At 49.1% G+C, this 13,703-nt stretch overlaps 1 protein-coding gene across 4 annotated transcripts in view; it reads right to left on the reverse strand.

Annotated features, from left to right (window-relative positions):
* Nucleotides 1-13,703, reverse strand: part of ZHX3 (zinc fingers and homeoboxes 3) — a 35,176-nt gene that overhangs the window by 10,161 nt on the left and 11,312 nt on the right. Inside the window, exon 3 of one of the 4 annotated variants that reach the window (XM_072350559.1) lies at nucleotides 4,009-4,118. The exons of the other annotated variants lie outside the window; for them this stretch is intronic. The gene's annotated coding sequence lies outside the window, so the exon portion shown is untranslated. The remainder of the gene's footprint in view (nucleotides 1-4,008; nucleotides 4,119-13,703) is intronic. 4 annotated transcript variants of the gene reach the window in all.

Below are 13,703 nucleotides of genomic sequence, written 5' to 3' on the forward strand. Positions count from 1 at the left end.
TCTCCCACATACGCTCTGCCCCGTGCACGGAGAAACACAGCTAGGAAAGGACTCTGTGATGCATGCGCAATGCAACTCTGCTGTATTTTAATGGCAGCTTTTAGGACAGAGATCCTAATGCTAAAATCAGACCGGGGGAGTACAGTCTGACCTCCATCACTGCTTCTTTAAAAGTTTTTGAAATACCATTATGGAAAAAAATAATGATGTCAGCTTACAAACAGGAGAGCCCTGATGGGCAATTCTGGGCTCAGCAACTCTTGGGCATGATTTAAAAGACTGATGGGAAAACGTAACTTCCCGTTAATGTGGGCTGATCTGAGATTACAAAACAGTCCTGTAAATAGCGTTAGTCATCACTGGACTTGGCACTGGGAAACGCTGTTTGCTGTGATAGAGCTTCACAAAAAGCAAGAAGTTATAACTTTGACAAACCTATAAATGAAACAGCCTTCAAGCAGTGCGCTGCATTGGGATGGTGCGAGCTGCGTGTTCTCAATACCTGCTTTATGCTGCTCCTCTCCCACCTCCCCGCAGCCAGCCTTCCCTTACAGAGGGCCAGAAAGCTATTCATGAGCATTTGCAAGTGGAATACTTGGATGACTATGAATGGGTTCTGCTATTCAGCAGGGAACAGCATCCATTTGACACCAATCCCAAGATCCTCATTTTTGATGCTAAGTTCAATATTACACAATCTAGCTGGATACGGTGACCTTTCCAAGTTGAGTCAATTAGGAAAAAAAAACAATAAGAGCAGCCTGAGGGTGACAAAATACACCTTTCCAAGCTGGAGTTTGGTGGCGTGGCAGCCTCACCCTGCAGCCCTGATACACAGCAAGAAGGAATTGCTGGGCCCTTCCAGAAAGCTGCCAGCTCCAGCATCCACCCCCAGTACTGGAGGCAGCTCAAGTCCCATACGGAGCTCATGTTGTGGTTACGGAGTTTCCACAAAAAGGTTCTATTTTAGCTGTCAACAGAGTGAATTTGATACAGAGCAACCCAGATACACAAAGACCCCCATTGTGCCCTGTTAGCGGAGTGCCTCTTCAGAACATGCAGTCAGTATTAGGTTGGGTAAACGTGCACCATCTGACCCACCTGTGGAGAACCTAAAAGCTCTCAGTTTCATTTACCAGCACGTTTGCATCGTGCTCAAGTGCTCTCTCCAATGAGTTTTGTTAAAAATGCAATCAGGGCAACACAGCCAACGCAGCTCTCCTGCTGGGGATCCAATATTAATGCCACCTGAGAACACAGATTGCAAATCTGGCTGGAAGTGCATCACAGCGCCAATTTACTGGTAAAAGAAATTAATGGAGTGTACTGTTTGTCCGCTTCATTTCCATGGAACAGTTGCATAACCACATGTTAAGAACATGTTTTATTCACTGCTCACCTTCTGGAATGTACTAACTTCTTTAATACAGCAATAATATAGAACAGGATGCACGATTCGCTGATCTCTGCCACTGAAATAAGCAAGGCTGTTTTAATGGACAGGTTAAATTAACAGCAGAAAAATTGTGCAATTAGAAAGCAGCCTTACAGTGGAGCTCAGCTTGCCACCACTGTGAATGCCTCAGACCCATCTGCACAGCCATGTGAGAAGAACTTGATTTTCCTATGTATTATGATTAACTGGAAGAAAGATGAGCTGAATGCAACATCCACCCTGCAGACAGGAAGAAAAAAGGGATCGTCCTCTCTAATCCGCACCTGCCAATTCAACAGCGAGGCAGCACAGCAAGCAGCAGCCACCACCCCATGACCCCGTGGACTTAAACCTGTCTCGGATGTTGGAAATGTGAAGGCAAACTGACCTCAAGCGGAGGAATTTGGTACCAGAGATGCTCAGAGAGAGCTCACAGCAGACGGGCAGGCAGCCAGGAGCCTCGGGCCAGGTCTGGTTGCTCAGAAAGGAGGAACGGAGGAGGAAGATGGAAACTGTTAAACTCAGGATCTCAGTCCCAGAACACAGCGCAGAGTTTCTGCTCCAGGCAGCCCCCAACACAACCGGGCCAGGAAGCACCACCAGCCCCGCAGCCGCCCTGCATCGCCCAGGAGAACAATGCCCAGAGAGCAGTCAGAGGGAGCTCAGAGCTTCAGAAACTGCGCTTCTGCAGAGATTAACAAAGGGAGGTTTCGAAATCGGCACTGCTGAGTATGAACTTTCAGCTTTTTCCAGCTTGGCTGGATACAACTGGTTTGGTTTTAAATGTTTCAGTGAATTAATGAGTTTGGTCGTTAATGCAAAACACTCATTCTGCGCGGTGCCAAGGTCCCCAGTTAGAAGATTAATTCGGTGACCTTTTGCAAACCTCCCCTAGAAACAACGAGGAGAAAACCAGCCCGCAGCACCAGCAGCCATCCGCACCAGGGACACGTCGGATGGTGCAGTCCTGCTGCAGGCAGCTCTGCCAGAGGGTAAATGCTCACTTAAAGGGGGGGGGGGGAAAGATCAGCACCAAAATAGAAGTAAAATAACAGTTTTCTCAATGCTTTCTGTGCCTGCTAGGCAGGCAGACGTGCTCCCCAGGTCAGGGACAAAGTTGATGTTTCTGTCTCATGCGGAGCCAAGCACAATATTGGCAATTCAAACAACAGCGGCTTGTTTTTCAGCTGAAACACTGCGGGCCCCACTTGATATCATAAGGAAAAAGGATATTAAAGAAGAATAGTTGACACTTGAGAGCTCCCCCTTTACTACCTGCAGCACGGTGTGGAAGATGCAGTCCTTCCGTTGGGAAGTCATTGATGCTCTCCAGCAGCAGCCAAAGCCCAGCAAAGAGGACATCCCTGTGCCCTGCAGCCCAGCGCCAGTGCCTCCCCCTGCCATCTTCTGCACCACAAAGGGTGGTCCCGACCCCAGCTTGGGGTGCAGTTATACCTGAGTGCTGGCAGGGGAGGGAGCACCTGGTGCCCACAGCCCTGAGGACGCAGCCCCTACTGCTGCCACTGGCCCTGCAGTGCCAGGGCTCTTCCTCTTGGGTTAGTCATTAACATTTGTTTTTCATTTTAGTCCTTTCATGAGAAATGATGTAGGAGTTTACCAGTTACACTAATTATCCAGATTACTGCCAAAACATGCCCTGTTGGGGCTGGCAGGAGGCAGGAAGGCCGCAGGCTCCTGAAGTTTCTAGACTAAGACGGGAGAGGTGAGGTCTGTCCCCAGCATCTCTGAGCAGCCATGGGCCTCAAGTCACAGGCACTGGGTACCATACAACGTGGGGTGAGGGTGTGCAGCACACCACACCCCAACAGGGAGCTGTGAGCAAGGCGACTGCTGCTCCTTAGCATGGGGACAGCAATGCCACCGACCTGCCACCCGCAGCCTGGTCTCAGCACACAGCAAGGCCAGCACACAACATTCAGCTGGGTTTAACCCCACAGGGAACTGCAAGTTCCCACGAACAAACAGTTCAGGACACCTCCTCCTCCACTGCAGATCACTGGGGCTCTGCCACTGCTGGTGCTCTCAGCCAGCCATAAAGCACCAGCAGCCCCAGACAAGCCCCGCGGGCAGTAACAGCCTCCCCATGTCTTATTGTCTCACACCACACCAATGTACAAACACACGCACCGGTTGCAGCAGTTTTGAGCTCCGAGCTGCGTCGCACAGCCAACATTTGTGCTAAGGAACAATTTCTCTTTATGCCAACTGCCGGGGCATGCTGCAGCCCAAGCCTGGCTTTGCACTGCATGGCTGGGCTGCAGGCAGCAGACCCCACGGCCCAAACAATTGCCTGTATTCTCCATTTCTTGGCAGGCCTCAAACAGACGGGCGTCATTTTCATTCAGAGCAGTGCAAGAGAGCTATTCATTAGGAGCTCACCCTTCTACAGGCTGCTGCACCTCTCCATTTCAAATGCGCCTTTAAGAGGAGACCTCTCCTCCACCCTGCACGTATTTCATTGACCTGTTTCAAGCCATTTCCAATCTGGGAGATAAGTCTGTGGGTTGAGCTGTACTTCCAGAATAGCAGCACTGCGCCTTCATCTCTGTTACCTGGGCAGAGGCTGCCTTTGTGTGCTGGCACCCGGGGACCGATGGTAATTATCTCCACTCTTTTTCAGCCGAGCACAAACCCGAGCGAGATGGGAGCTGGAGAGGGGTGCCTGAAACAGAATGCGATTAGAGTATAAAAATAGGTCACTGGGATAATATAACCTTTAGACTACTGGCAACGCGCCCCCCTCAGAGACAAGGCTGCGTGCTATATTTCAGCAGAAAGTCGGGAATAAAAAGCACAACACACATCAAACCCAAACCACCGATCATCCCTCCGAGCTCTGCCTGCTTCTGTTTGAACATCACCAACACTCATTCGCTCGCTCTTTTTCCTCTGCTCTCATCCATTTGATCAGGGACCAAACGAGCATTATGCAATCACACCCCTGTGACATCTCCAAACAAAACCCTCTTTCAGGGCTGCGTTACAGATCTGCTCTGAGCTCTGCTACCTTTGCAGGGCTCCCACCTCCACGCACAGCTTCCAACCTCACATTCTGCCCACGTTGCTGAACATCCCTGGCCATTCCCCAAAGGAAACAGGCAGACAGACAGCACAGCACCCACCTGCACAGCCCTAAGGACTGGCAGAGCACACTCTGCTCATCAGAACTAGGTCTCCCATCGCTGGCACCCAACTAATGAGCTCCAGTGTGTGGGTCTGTGCCCAGCCAGGGCAGCAGAGCACCAGTGCCACTTATAGACACAGAGGGGCTCTGACTCCAGCCCCTCATGCTTTTTCTAGCAGGTTTGCTTTTGCTTGCATTGTCATTCCCTGATCACAGATGCCTAAAATGGCCACGCATGGTCTAAAGGGTTATATTCTGCAACACCACGTCCGTTTGCAAAGCACCCCTTGATTCTACACGTACAGCTCACAGTCGAGTGCTGCTATTTAGACAGAGCAACGTCAGCTTTGGCAGAAATCAGCTCTTTGGAATGCATGTGAAAATGGAAAGCTTACACCTAAAATATACCTCTCGGTGTTTTCATAGCTGAAGTTGCTCAGTGAACTCCAAGCCAAAAAGCCAGCAGGGAGCACAGGAGGAAGGCTCCATGGTCCCAAGGCAAGATAAGAACCATTATTAGGTGTTGGCCAATCTTACATAAAAATACTCGAGTCTTTTAAAGCAGCACCACAGAAAGGCATTTTGTAGGATACATCCAAGCTGCATTTCCCACACCGTTCTCCTCCCAGCCCCATTCCAGGCGCACACCCATTCCCATAGGGGTGACCCAGCTTGAGGCCATCACTCCACACTCAGAACCTCAGCTCTAGCTGTTACAACACGCATTGTGAAAAGAAACCCGGCCATCAGCTTTTATATCATGAGTTTTAAAACAAGATGTGGGCCATGTGTGGGAAGGCCCAATCTGAGCTATTAACCAGTACCAGACACCAAACGTGGGGTGCTGGAGCCCATCATCTACAGCACAGCCAGCACTGCATCCTTCCTAGCAGAGCCTTCCTGCATTACTTCACTCACCGTGCCCTTTTGCAATATGCTAGTTCTGAACACTGCCTCGCGTTCTGGCTCGCCGGCAGCTCCCATTCCCCCACTTGCAGTTGCTATCGCCAAGCAGACAGCTGCAAAACACGTCAGCTGAAAGCAAGGAAACGGGGCTGGCAGGTTGGGTTCATGGATTTTCTTCCCATGGGTGCTGCTCAGAGCCCTCCTTTCAGACCCTGAGCGCAGCCGATGGCTTTTGCAGCTTATTGAGTGCGCCGGTTTATGGCAATGTTTTTCTGCTCACTGAACTGGCTCATTCTTTCAGCAGAACAAACTGTTCCACGTTGAGGCAGGAGTTGGCTGTGTTTTAACAAAGGATTTTTCCCTTCTGACAGTGTTTTGCAAAAGACCCAAAAAAAAGAGTTTGGAGCCAAGTTACAAAAGGTCAGGAGAGGCTAGGCAAGCAATGGGTGTAGTTCCTGTATGTCACAGCCAGTAAAGGAAATGGGTGGGGAGAAGAGGAATGGCATTTTGAGCAGAAATAATACGTATAAAGTGATCTTAATGAGGATGGCAAGTATGCAGGCACTACGATTTTTGCTTTACCGAGGTAGGCTGAGGTCTCCGCAATGATTTATCCACATGGAGTGTGTACATGATACAGTCCAAGCAGCAACGGCAGCAAGAAAAAATCTGCCCTGCTTGCTTCTCCTCTCCTGGCTGATTGATTGCAGGGAGCTACCAGCCTCTCACCTCCCTCAGCCCAATGAATATTCAGAAGGCTTCTGCTGAGAAAACAGCAGTAAATCACCAGCACAATGCTGGGGGAAGGAAATACTACAGTGAGAAACCCAAGTGAGGCTGCTCTGCTCCAGCATCCCTACCATTTCTAACGTGGGGTGAGATGTTCCCACAGAGGTTGGTCCTGGGCAGGTCTGCTCTACCTTTGTCCTCCATCTGCACACCCAAGCAAGGTCGGGAGCTGACTGCAGACCTTCCTCTTCTCTTGAGCAAGCTGGGATCAAAATGCTTTGTGTTGGACGGCTGCAGTTCTGCTTGGCCCCGCTCTGCAGCAGCTGGCAGGGACAGGTCTGCCTGTGCTATGTATGGTGCATAGGCAAAGCAAGATGGCCCAGCAGATGTTGAGAGGAAGGGAGCCCAGGGGATCCGCAGCAGCTGACAGTATGTAATGCCTGATACTGAAGCTTCTCCAGGCCCCAGAGGATCCCTGAATAGAAAGAAAGCACCCGCCACTGGAACACAGCCACTTTTGTGGCTGGAAGGGGCAGATGTTCAACCCCATACAACGATGCAACCCAACAGTTGAGACTGTGAGCGAAGAATGCTGCATCCACTTAAAACTGAAGAGGGAAATTAGGGACACCGTCTCATTCTCAAGTCACCATTTGGTCCTAAAGCTTTGAGTTCACATACCTGCACTGCAAGAGAGGCACGGGGTTTTCTTCCATTGCCTTCAACAGACAACACCCTGACCTAAAGCACTGGACCACAAGGACTTCAGCAGCATGCAGTCAGACCAGCAAGTTTTCAGCTCCTTCAGCTGGAACACAATTTTCCATAAGAGCCCTTTTTAGAACCCATATAAGAGATGGACTCCGTTCTAGATCTCCCTGGGCAAAGTACAGGAGAGTCACAGCTGAGCACCTGCCAGCCAGAAGCAATCCTTGTCACCTGCTCTTTGCTTTGAACACCATTTGTGAAGCCGTTCTGGACAGTACGCAGAGAAACTGAGCAAAGTTCAAGGGTTCTTTGTGGTATGAACCATTCTTGTCAGGGCTCTCCGCTTCCTCCGGCTGTTCAGTGGGACTTGGAATGGATTAGCTACGGAGAGGCAATTATTTTTGCGTTGAAAGCTCACCATCCTCTGTAGGTCAGCTGTGAGCTAAAAGCATCCCAGTTATTTACTGCTGAAAGCTGGAGGAATTTCCTTACTCTCAAAAGACTGACATTTAAAATTAGTTTCAAGTACAGTTGTGATAAACAAATCACGTCCTCCTCCCCTCCCCCTTCTGTTATTTGGGGTGGGGTGGTTTTCTGTTGGATTTTTAAGCGGCGCCTGCTCCTCTCAACAGCAGCATTCACCAGGATGCAGGAGAACCATGCAGAATAACAGACAGCAGACCGAAAGCAGCAAAGCCAGAAGAGCTCTCTCCTTTCCAAGCTCTCCCTTAGACTTTTGATTCCCCAGACCCTTAATTTTTGTACTCCTCATACCATATAAACAACAACAGGAAGCATTAGGCTGCTTTCACCACGCTCTTCCCACAAAGAGCAGAAGGTGAGAGGTTGATTTGTTACCTTACCGCAGGGAACAGAGGACGATCAGGTGCTGAGGCTCATCCAGGACATGTTTCTCATAGGGTGGAACACAAGCTGGCTCCCAAATAGCTGCGGGGGAGAAGCAGCCCTTGGCAGGCACATGGGGGAAGACGGCAGCTATTTTAAAGCAGCGTGACAGCCTACGGAAAGGGGCTTGGGTTTTGGGTTGAGGTTTCCTGTGATCCTTTATTCCAAATAATGATGCATTCATTAATTTGCAGATCACAAGGCCTTAATATGAGGAAATTTGTTAAAGAAATTCAGGCGTGCTGGGAGAATTGCTTCCTTGCCATGCATTAGCGAGCATATCCGCAAAGTGCCAGCAATCACTAAAGCCTCCCCTCAGCATTCAGAGCTCTGTACAATAGAGTTTATTATTTTTAAGCTTTTCAGACATCAGTGTGGCAAATTTAAGAGCACTATTTGGAAGATTAAGACACGAACACCACCGTATTATTCAATTTAGCTCCAACACTAAGCATTTTATTTCTGTAGACAGTCGCGTCTAAACCTCCATTTCCAACTGCCAACAGACAGAAATACTTACAGCTTTAAGTCACATTTCAGCACGGTCTTGCAAACCAAATTAAGGAAACGAGAACAAGGAAATTACTGTCATTATGCAAATAGTGCCCAATTACTGCCAAGCCATACAGAACCAACCTTCAGGTCGCTGCCATAGGTTTTAAAACCGTACATGTACGAACTGCAGCAAGTGGAAAACTGTTGTGGGTGCAGGCAGGTGTGAGGTCATCAGCACATCTCCAACAGCTGTATTCTCTAAGCACTTGCTGCTTTCTGTGTTCACACAGGCACAGAGGCACACGGCTCCTGCTAGCCAGCTTCCTCAGCTTGCTGCCCCTAGCAGCAGCCACACTACCATGAGTTCTGGCAGCCAACCCACTGACCCCACCACACGTGGCAATGGTTCCTGTGTTCTCAGCCCATAAGAGTGCCAGGAGCACCAGCAATCTCACTCTCAGCCCTGTGGACAGGTACTGGCTCACCGTGAACAGGTGATGCTTTTGGCAAAGCATGCCACAGAATTAAGGTGGTCACTGAGCCGCATCACTCGCTCCTCTCTTGAGCTCCTACGTGGGGCCTTTGTGGATGTCTACACCACCAAAAAACACACTAAGCCCATGTTATACCCTCAGAGGCACAGAAGCCAAAAGCCTTTCTTCTTCTTCAGACACAAAGGGCAGCCACATTGCAGCAGTCTGAAACACTCACCATCATCATTAGGGTGAATGGCACAGGATACATTTCTTTACTCTGTTCAACATAACTCAGAGAACAGCGTGAGACACTGAACTGCAGGAGGGGGCCGCACAGAAGACCAACATAACAATAATGTTAGTGCTGTGTCAGCAGGCTGCCTGCGAGCCCAGGGCTGCCTCCAGGCTCAGGAGCTGCAATACAGAGCTTTTCATTTCCAGGTCAGCAGCTCAAACCAGAGGCACATTCACAGAGTTAAGGCAAGCATCGAGATAAGGTGAATGACATACCAGTTTCCTGGAACAGGAGCATCTCATGGAGGGGAGGTGCCAGCAGGAGCCAAGCTGTTGTTCACATCAGCAGGAGAACAGGCACAGAAAGGTACCATGAACAAATGCAGCCTCCATTTTCCAATGGGCCACTTTCTCAGTGACTGGCCCAAATCAGGTCAATGTTACTTTACTTTAATTCTGCTTAGCATTGGAAAACCCAGAGATGAAGTTATTCAGCTACTGCCAATGGTACAAAAAAAACCTACCAAAACAGACACTGCAGACAAAGGAGGGAAACAACAACCCAGAACTGTTTCTCCAGGCAGTTGCTTTCTTCCTTGTGCTAGGAGAGAAGCAGACTTAGAAGCATCTCAATGATACTACTGCAAACGGACTGCATGGCAAGCTGGGTAAGACTCAGGACAGCAGGAATTCCCCCAATACAAAGCCCCATAATCACCTGTGGATGAGAGATGAAGTGGGTGGATGTGTGAAGCAACAGGGAAACAAGGAGAAGAAACACTGCAGCCTGTGGGATGCAGCTCCCATCAGCTCACAAGGCAGCTCCACAGTCAGATCCCTTCAGATCAATCGCACAAATCCTCATGCTGAGCTGCTTACTTGAGCGGCCAGCACTGGGGAAAATAACTAAGTGAGAGGTTCAGTAATTGAGCTCCTTGGATGAATGCTGCAAAACTATATGCACCTTCCAGCAACAGCCAGGAAAATGGCATGCAATGCTATCCCAAATGCTACCCAGCCATAACGCCCCAGTTTTTGAGCCTCTTCTAAACAATCTGCTTTGACATCCAAAGGGCTTAGCAATCCTCTCGGCTCTTCTAAATCAGGCCCAAGTCTCACTGTACTTGGCAAGTGCTGCTGAGTGATGAAAAGCTGCTAGAGGGATGATACCCTCACTTTCCAGTTTAAACAAGTTGCCATCTTTGGCAACGATCCCACAGGATTTCAGCCCTCCATTGGCCAAGGACACTTCTCCATTGTTCCAGGGTAAGAATCACAGAACCCAGCACTAGCCTAGAGAAGTTGTATGCAGTGCATCTCCTACACTGGAGATTTGCTTTACCTCCTGGCAACAGACCTGCCTGAAATCTCCACACCACCTAGAAAACAACTTCCTCAAGAGCCTTAACCCAGCACCTCTGCACCAAGGGCAGCAAGCTACTGAGCAATAATTATGATTCTTTGATTCTATGATAATTCAGGCGATGATACTCAAAGAGGAAAGGGCTTGGGGTTTTGGGAAGGGCTGCCACAGACAAGAAGCAGCACAGACTTCATGCTGATCAGGTGAAAGCTTATTTGCAAGAGGGACAGGTTTCCCCACCACTGGGCCATGCCTCCTCCACAGCCAATAAGAACTTCATGTAATAAATACCCCAAAGATGAAAGAGCTGGCCCCAGCTTACACCCCTAGAAGATCACCAATTAAGGTGCTTTAGTTGGTTCCTCAGCAGGGTACACAAGGCACTGTACCCAGCTACAGGTATACAATAGGCAAAAGCAGGAGAATATAAAGGAAAAAGTTAGAGAGCACTGGAAACCTGCTCCACCAAAGCTGGCCATTGACTTCAAGCTAATGGAAACAAATGAACATGATGCTAAGGATGCCCAGCTCAAGGAGCAGCTGCCTCCCAGGAACATCTGTGCTATGTAGGGAGCTCAAAGTGACAGCATGGTCCCTGGATACTGGTACAACCACCCAAGTGGATGCTACTCTCTTCTCCAGGAGAGCAGAGGAAAGGCCCAGGCCTTCTGCTCTGGGCTTCTCATTCACTGTCTACAGAGGAGGCTCTGACTGCCTTCACTGCCACAGCACTACTGGGCTGGAAGTGAAACACCATCTCAGAAAAGGACTTGCAGCACTGAGCAATGTTCAATAACTCACTCAAGGTCCCAGGAAGTGATTGAACTCAGCACACGTGCGTCACCATATACATTTATCAGAGATCACCTTTCTCACGGGTCACCTTTTCAGAAACCCTCCCAGTCTGTGTACAAGAACACTGCTAAGAGATTATACTGAATTACATTCAGACACAGATTTATCAGTGAGCTTCCCTTCCAGCCCAACAAGCTTGAAGTGCTGCTTTGGAAATAAAACCCAAACTGTACCACGTTGAAGCAGAAAACTGCCCAATCAGCAGCATTTGTCAGACCTTAAACCCAGTTGGAGATATGAGGGTGAGTCTGGCTCACATTTAATCACTTTGTTTTGAAAGGTGACCTCCAGCTATTCAGAACACACCTATACGAGAGTTACGTTTGCAACTTCAATCACAAATGCTGCTGCACATCTCCAGAGGAAGCAGAGTACCACAGCTTTATTGCTGCTCTGAATGCCAAAAAGCCTTTTTCCTTTGCATGATGCCTCACCTTGAACCTGGCCTAGACAACGCTCTGATATATGGTCTGATTTTCAGGCAATATTCCATGATGCCTCAGCCCCAAGGCTCTAAGCATGTGCTCATCCATCCACAGACACCAGAAGTGGAAAACCCTTTGGCAGCACCTCCCAGAGCCTCTGGGCACCCTGGCTGATCAGAGTGGCAATAACAAAATTGCACATCCCCAAGGAAGCAGGGCTGGGGCCAACACAAGGCAGGCAGCCACACTGCCCTCAGCCCAAACCCTGCTCAGCTACAGCACAGAAACAGCAGCAGGTGCAAAACTTTCCAGTAAGGAGATGTGTTCCCAATCCAACAGTCAGTCAAACCAAGCTGTGGATATCTACAGCACTCAGATCATTTTCAGATGATGGCAACAGTAAAGTATGAGGCAATAGGTCTGGAAAGGGCCCCACAGGGTGGGATTTGCTTTTCGTGCAATACAATGCAGCGTGGGTTAAGCCAACAACTTTATGCACTATCTAAGCATCTAGTGGCTTCAGTCTCCATATACCAGCAATTGAACTTGTCAGGGATGTTTTATACATACCCTGAGCAGACGTGTCAGTAAGAAAGAGCACAGCTCTTCTGGGTGGAGCAGGAAGGGAAGGACGGGGGGAAGGGATGTGAGCACATCAGGAAAGCACCAGCTGGGAAAACTTCACAGCTACACATCCTGAATGGGCCGATATGAAAATGAAAGCAGAGCTCAGTTTCCACATCAGCTTCACAGCTGCACGGCCCTGCATGGAAACCACGAGCTGTATTCTGCAGCTGTCCCTGCCCCTACCTGCAGCTGTCTGACCCAAGCCAGTGGAGCTTCCCAGGAAGGAGGGAGCCCTGAACAACCTGCAGCACAGCTCAGTGCAGCTCAGAGTTTGCCACACCATCCGAGTGCTGCAAGTGGGAAACTCCAAAGATTTCACTTCTGAATGCACTGAATGACCATTTTCTTCTTTCAAAGTTGTCTACTTGCTTCAGCATCACGAAATGCACTTTCCAAACGTACTGCTAGGAATAGGGTGTTGTAAACAAAGTTTTACAAAAAAGGAAGGTTAGCACACAACATATTTTTCTCATTACTTCAATAGATCCTGGTAGAGAAGGAGTCTATTTAAAAATGTAGGGTGGGGGAGAATTAGCTCACCAAAACCATAAACAGATTTGCTTTGCAATTTTAGGCCAAGAGAAAAACAAGACGGGGTATGTGCATATCGATGAACACAATAGCACAATCATTTTAAAAACAAATGAACTGGGAGACATCAGAGGAGGGTGGGGGAAAAGGAAGAGCTGAGGAAAAGGGGCCAAGTCCAAAGAGAAGAGATTCTGAGAGTTGGGCTCTCAAAGCTCCTCCAGAAGATACGGGATGCCCTGCATGTGCCAGAGCAGAGCTGGGAGCACGCAGAGAGGATGACACAAGCTGCTCTAACACCACAGTCTGCCTCTGTGTGCAAAGCCTCGAGTAACAAACTACATAATTTTCTGCAGATGTAACACAGAGGAATCCTTTCCGTTCACCCAGTGACCTTCCACACAAATAGTCCAAATTCACTATTACTGGCAAATACTGAGGATCTAAAACTTGATCCTTTTCTCCCTACTCCCTCTCCCAAGAGGCCCTGACTCTGTTTACCAAGCCAGGCTGGCAGGGTCCAAAGCTTCCCCCTCTTGGCCTCACCAAATTCTCTAACACTAATGGGAAGGCAATGCCAAGTTGTGAGAGAGCACCAACATTCACTGCACTGGCAAGGTGACTGACAGGTGGTATTTGAGGACCCACCTAGCACGCAATTAATCAACTACCAAGGTAACTTCAAAACAGGACACTCCTCAGGAGACCCCAGCATACCACGTGCTACAGCAGGCCCCATCAGCTCACTGCCATGAGCCGAGCAGACTGGATTTAGCCTGCAGACCTGGAAACGTGACAGGAAAGTGACAGTTACGGTGACAGCATCAGTCCTGTCCTGCTCCCCACAGGGTCAAGGAATGCTGAAACCCAG

Source organism: Excalfactoria chinensis, chromosome 15 (assembly GCF_039878825.1).
Source record: "Excalfactoria chinensis isolate bCotChi1 chromosome 15, bCotChi1.hap2, whole genome shotgun sequence".
In the NCBI taxonomy this organism is placed as follows: Eukaryota; Metazoa; Chordata; class Aves; order Galliformes; family Phasianidae; genus Excalfactoria; species Excalfactoria chinensis.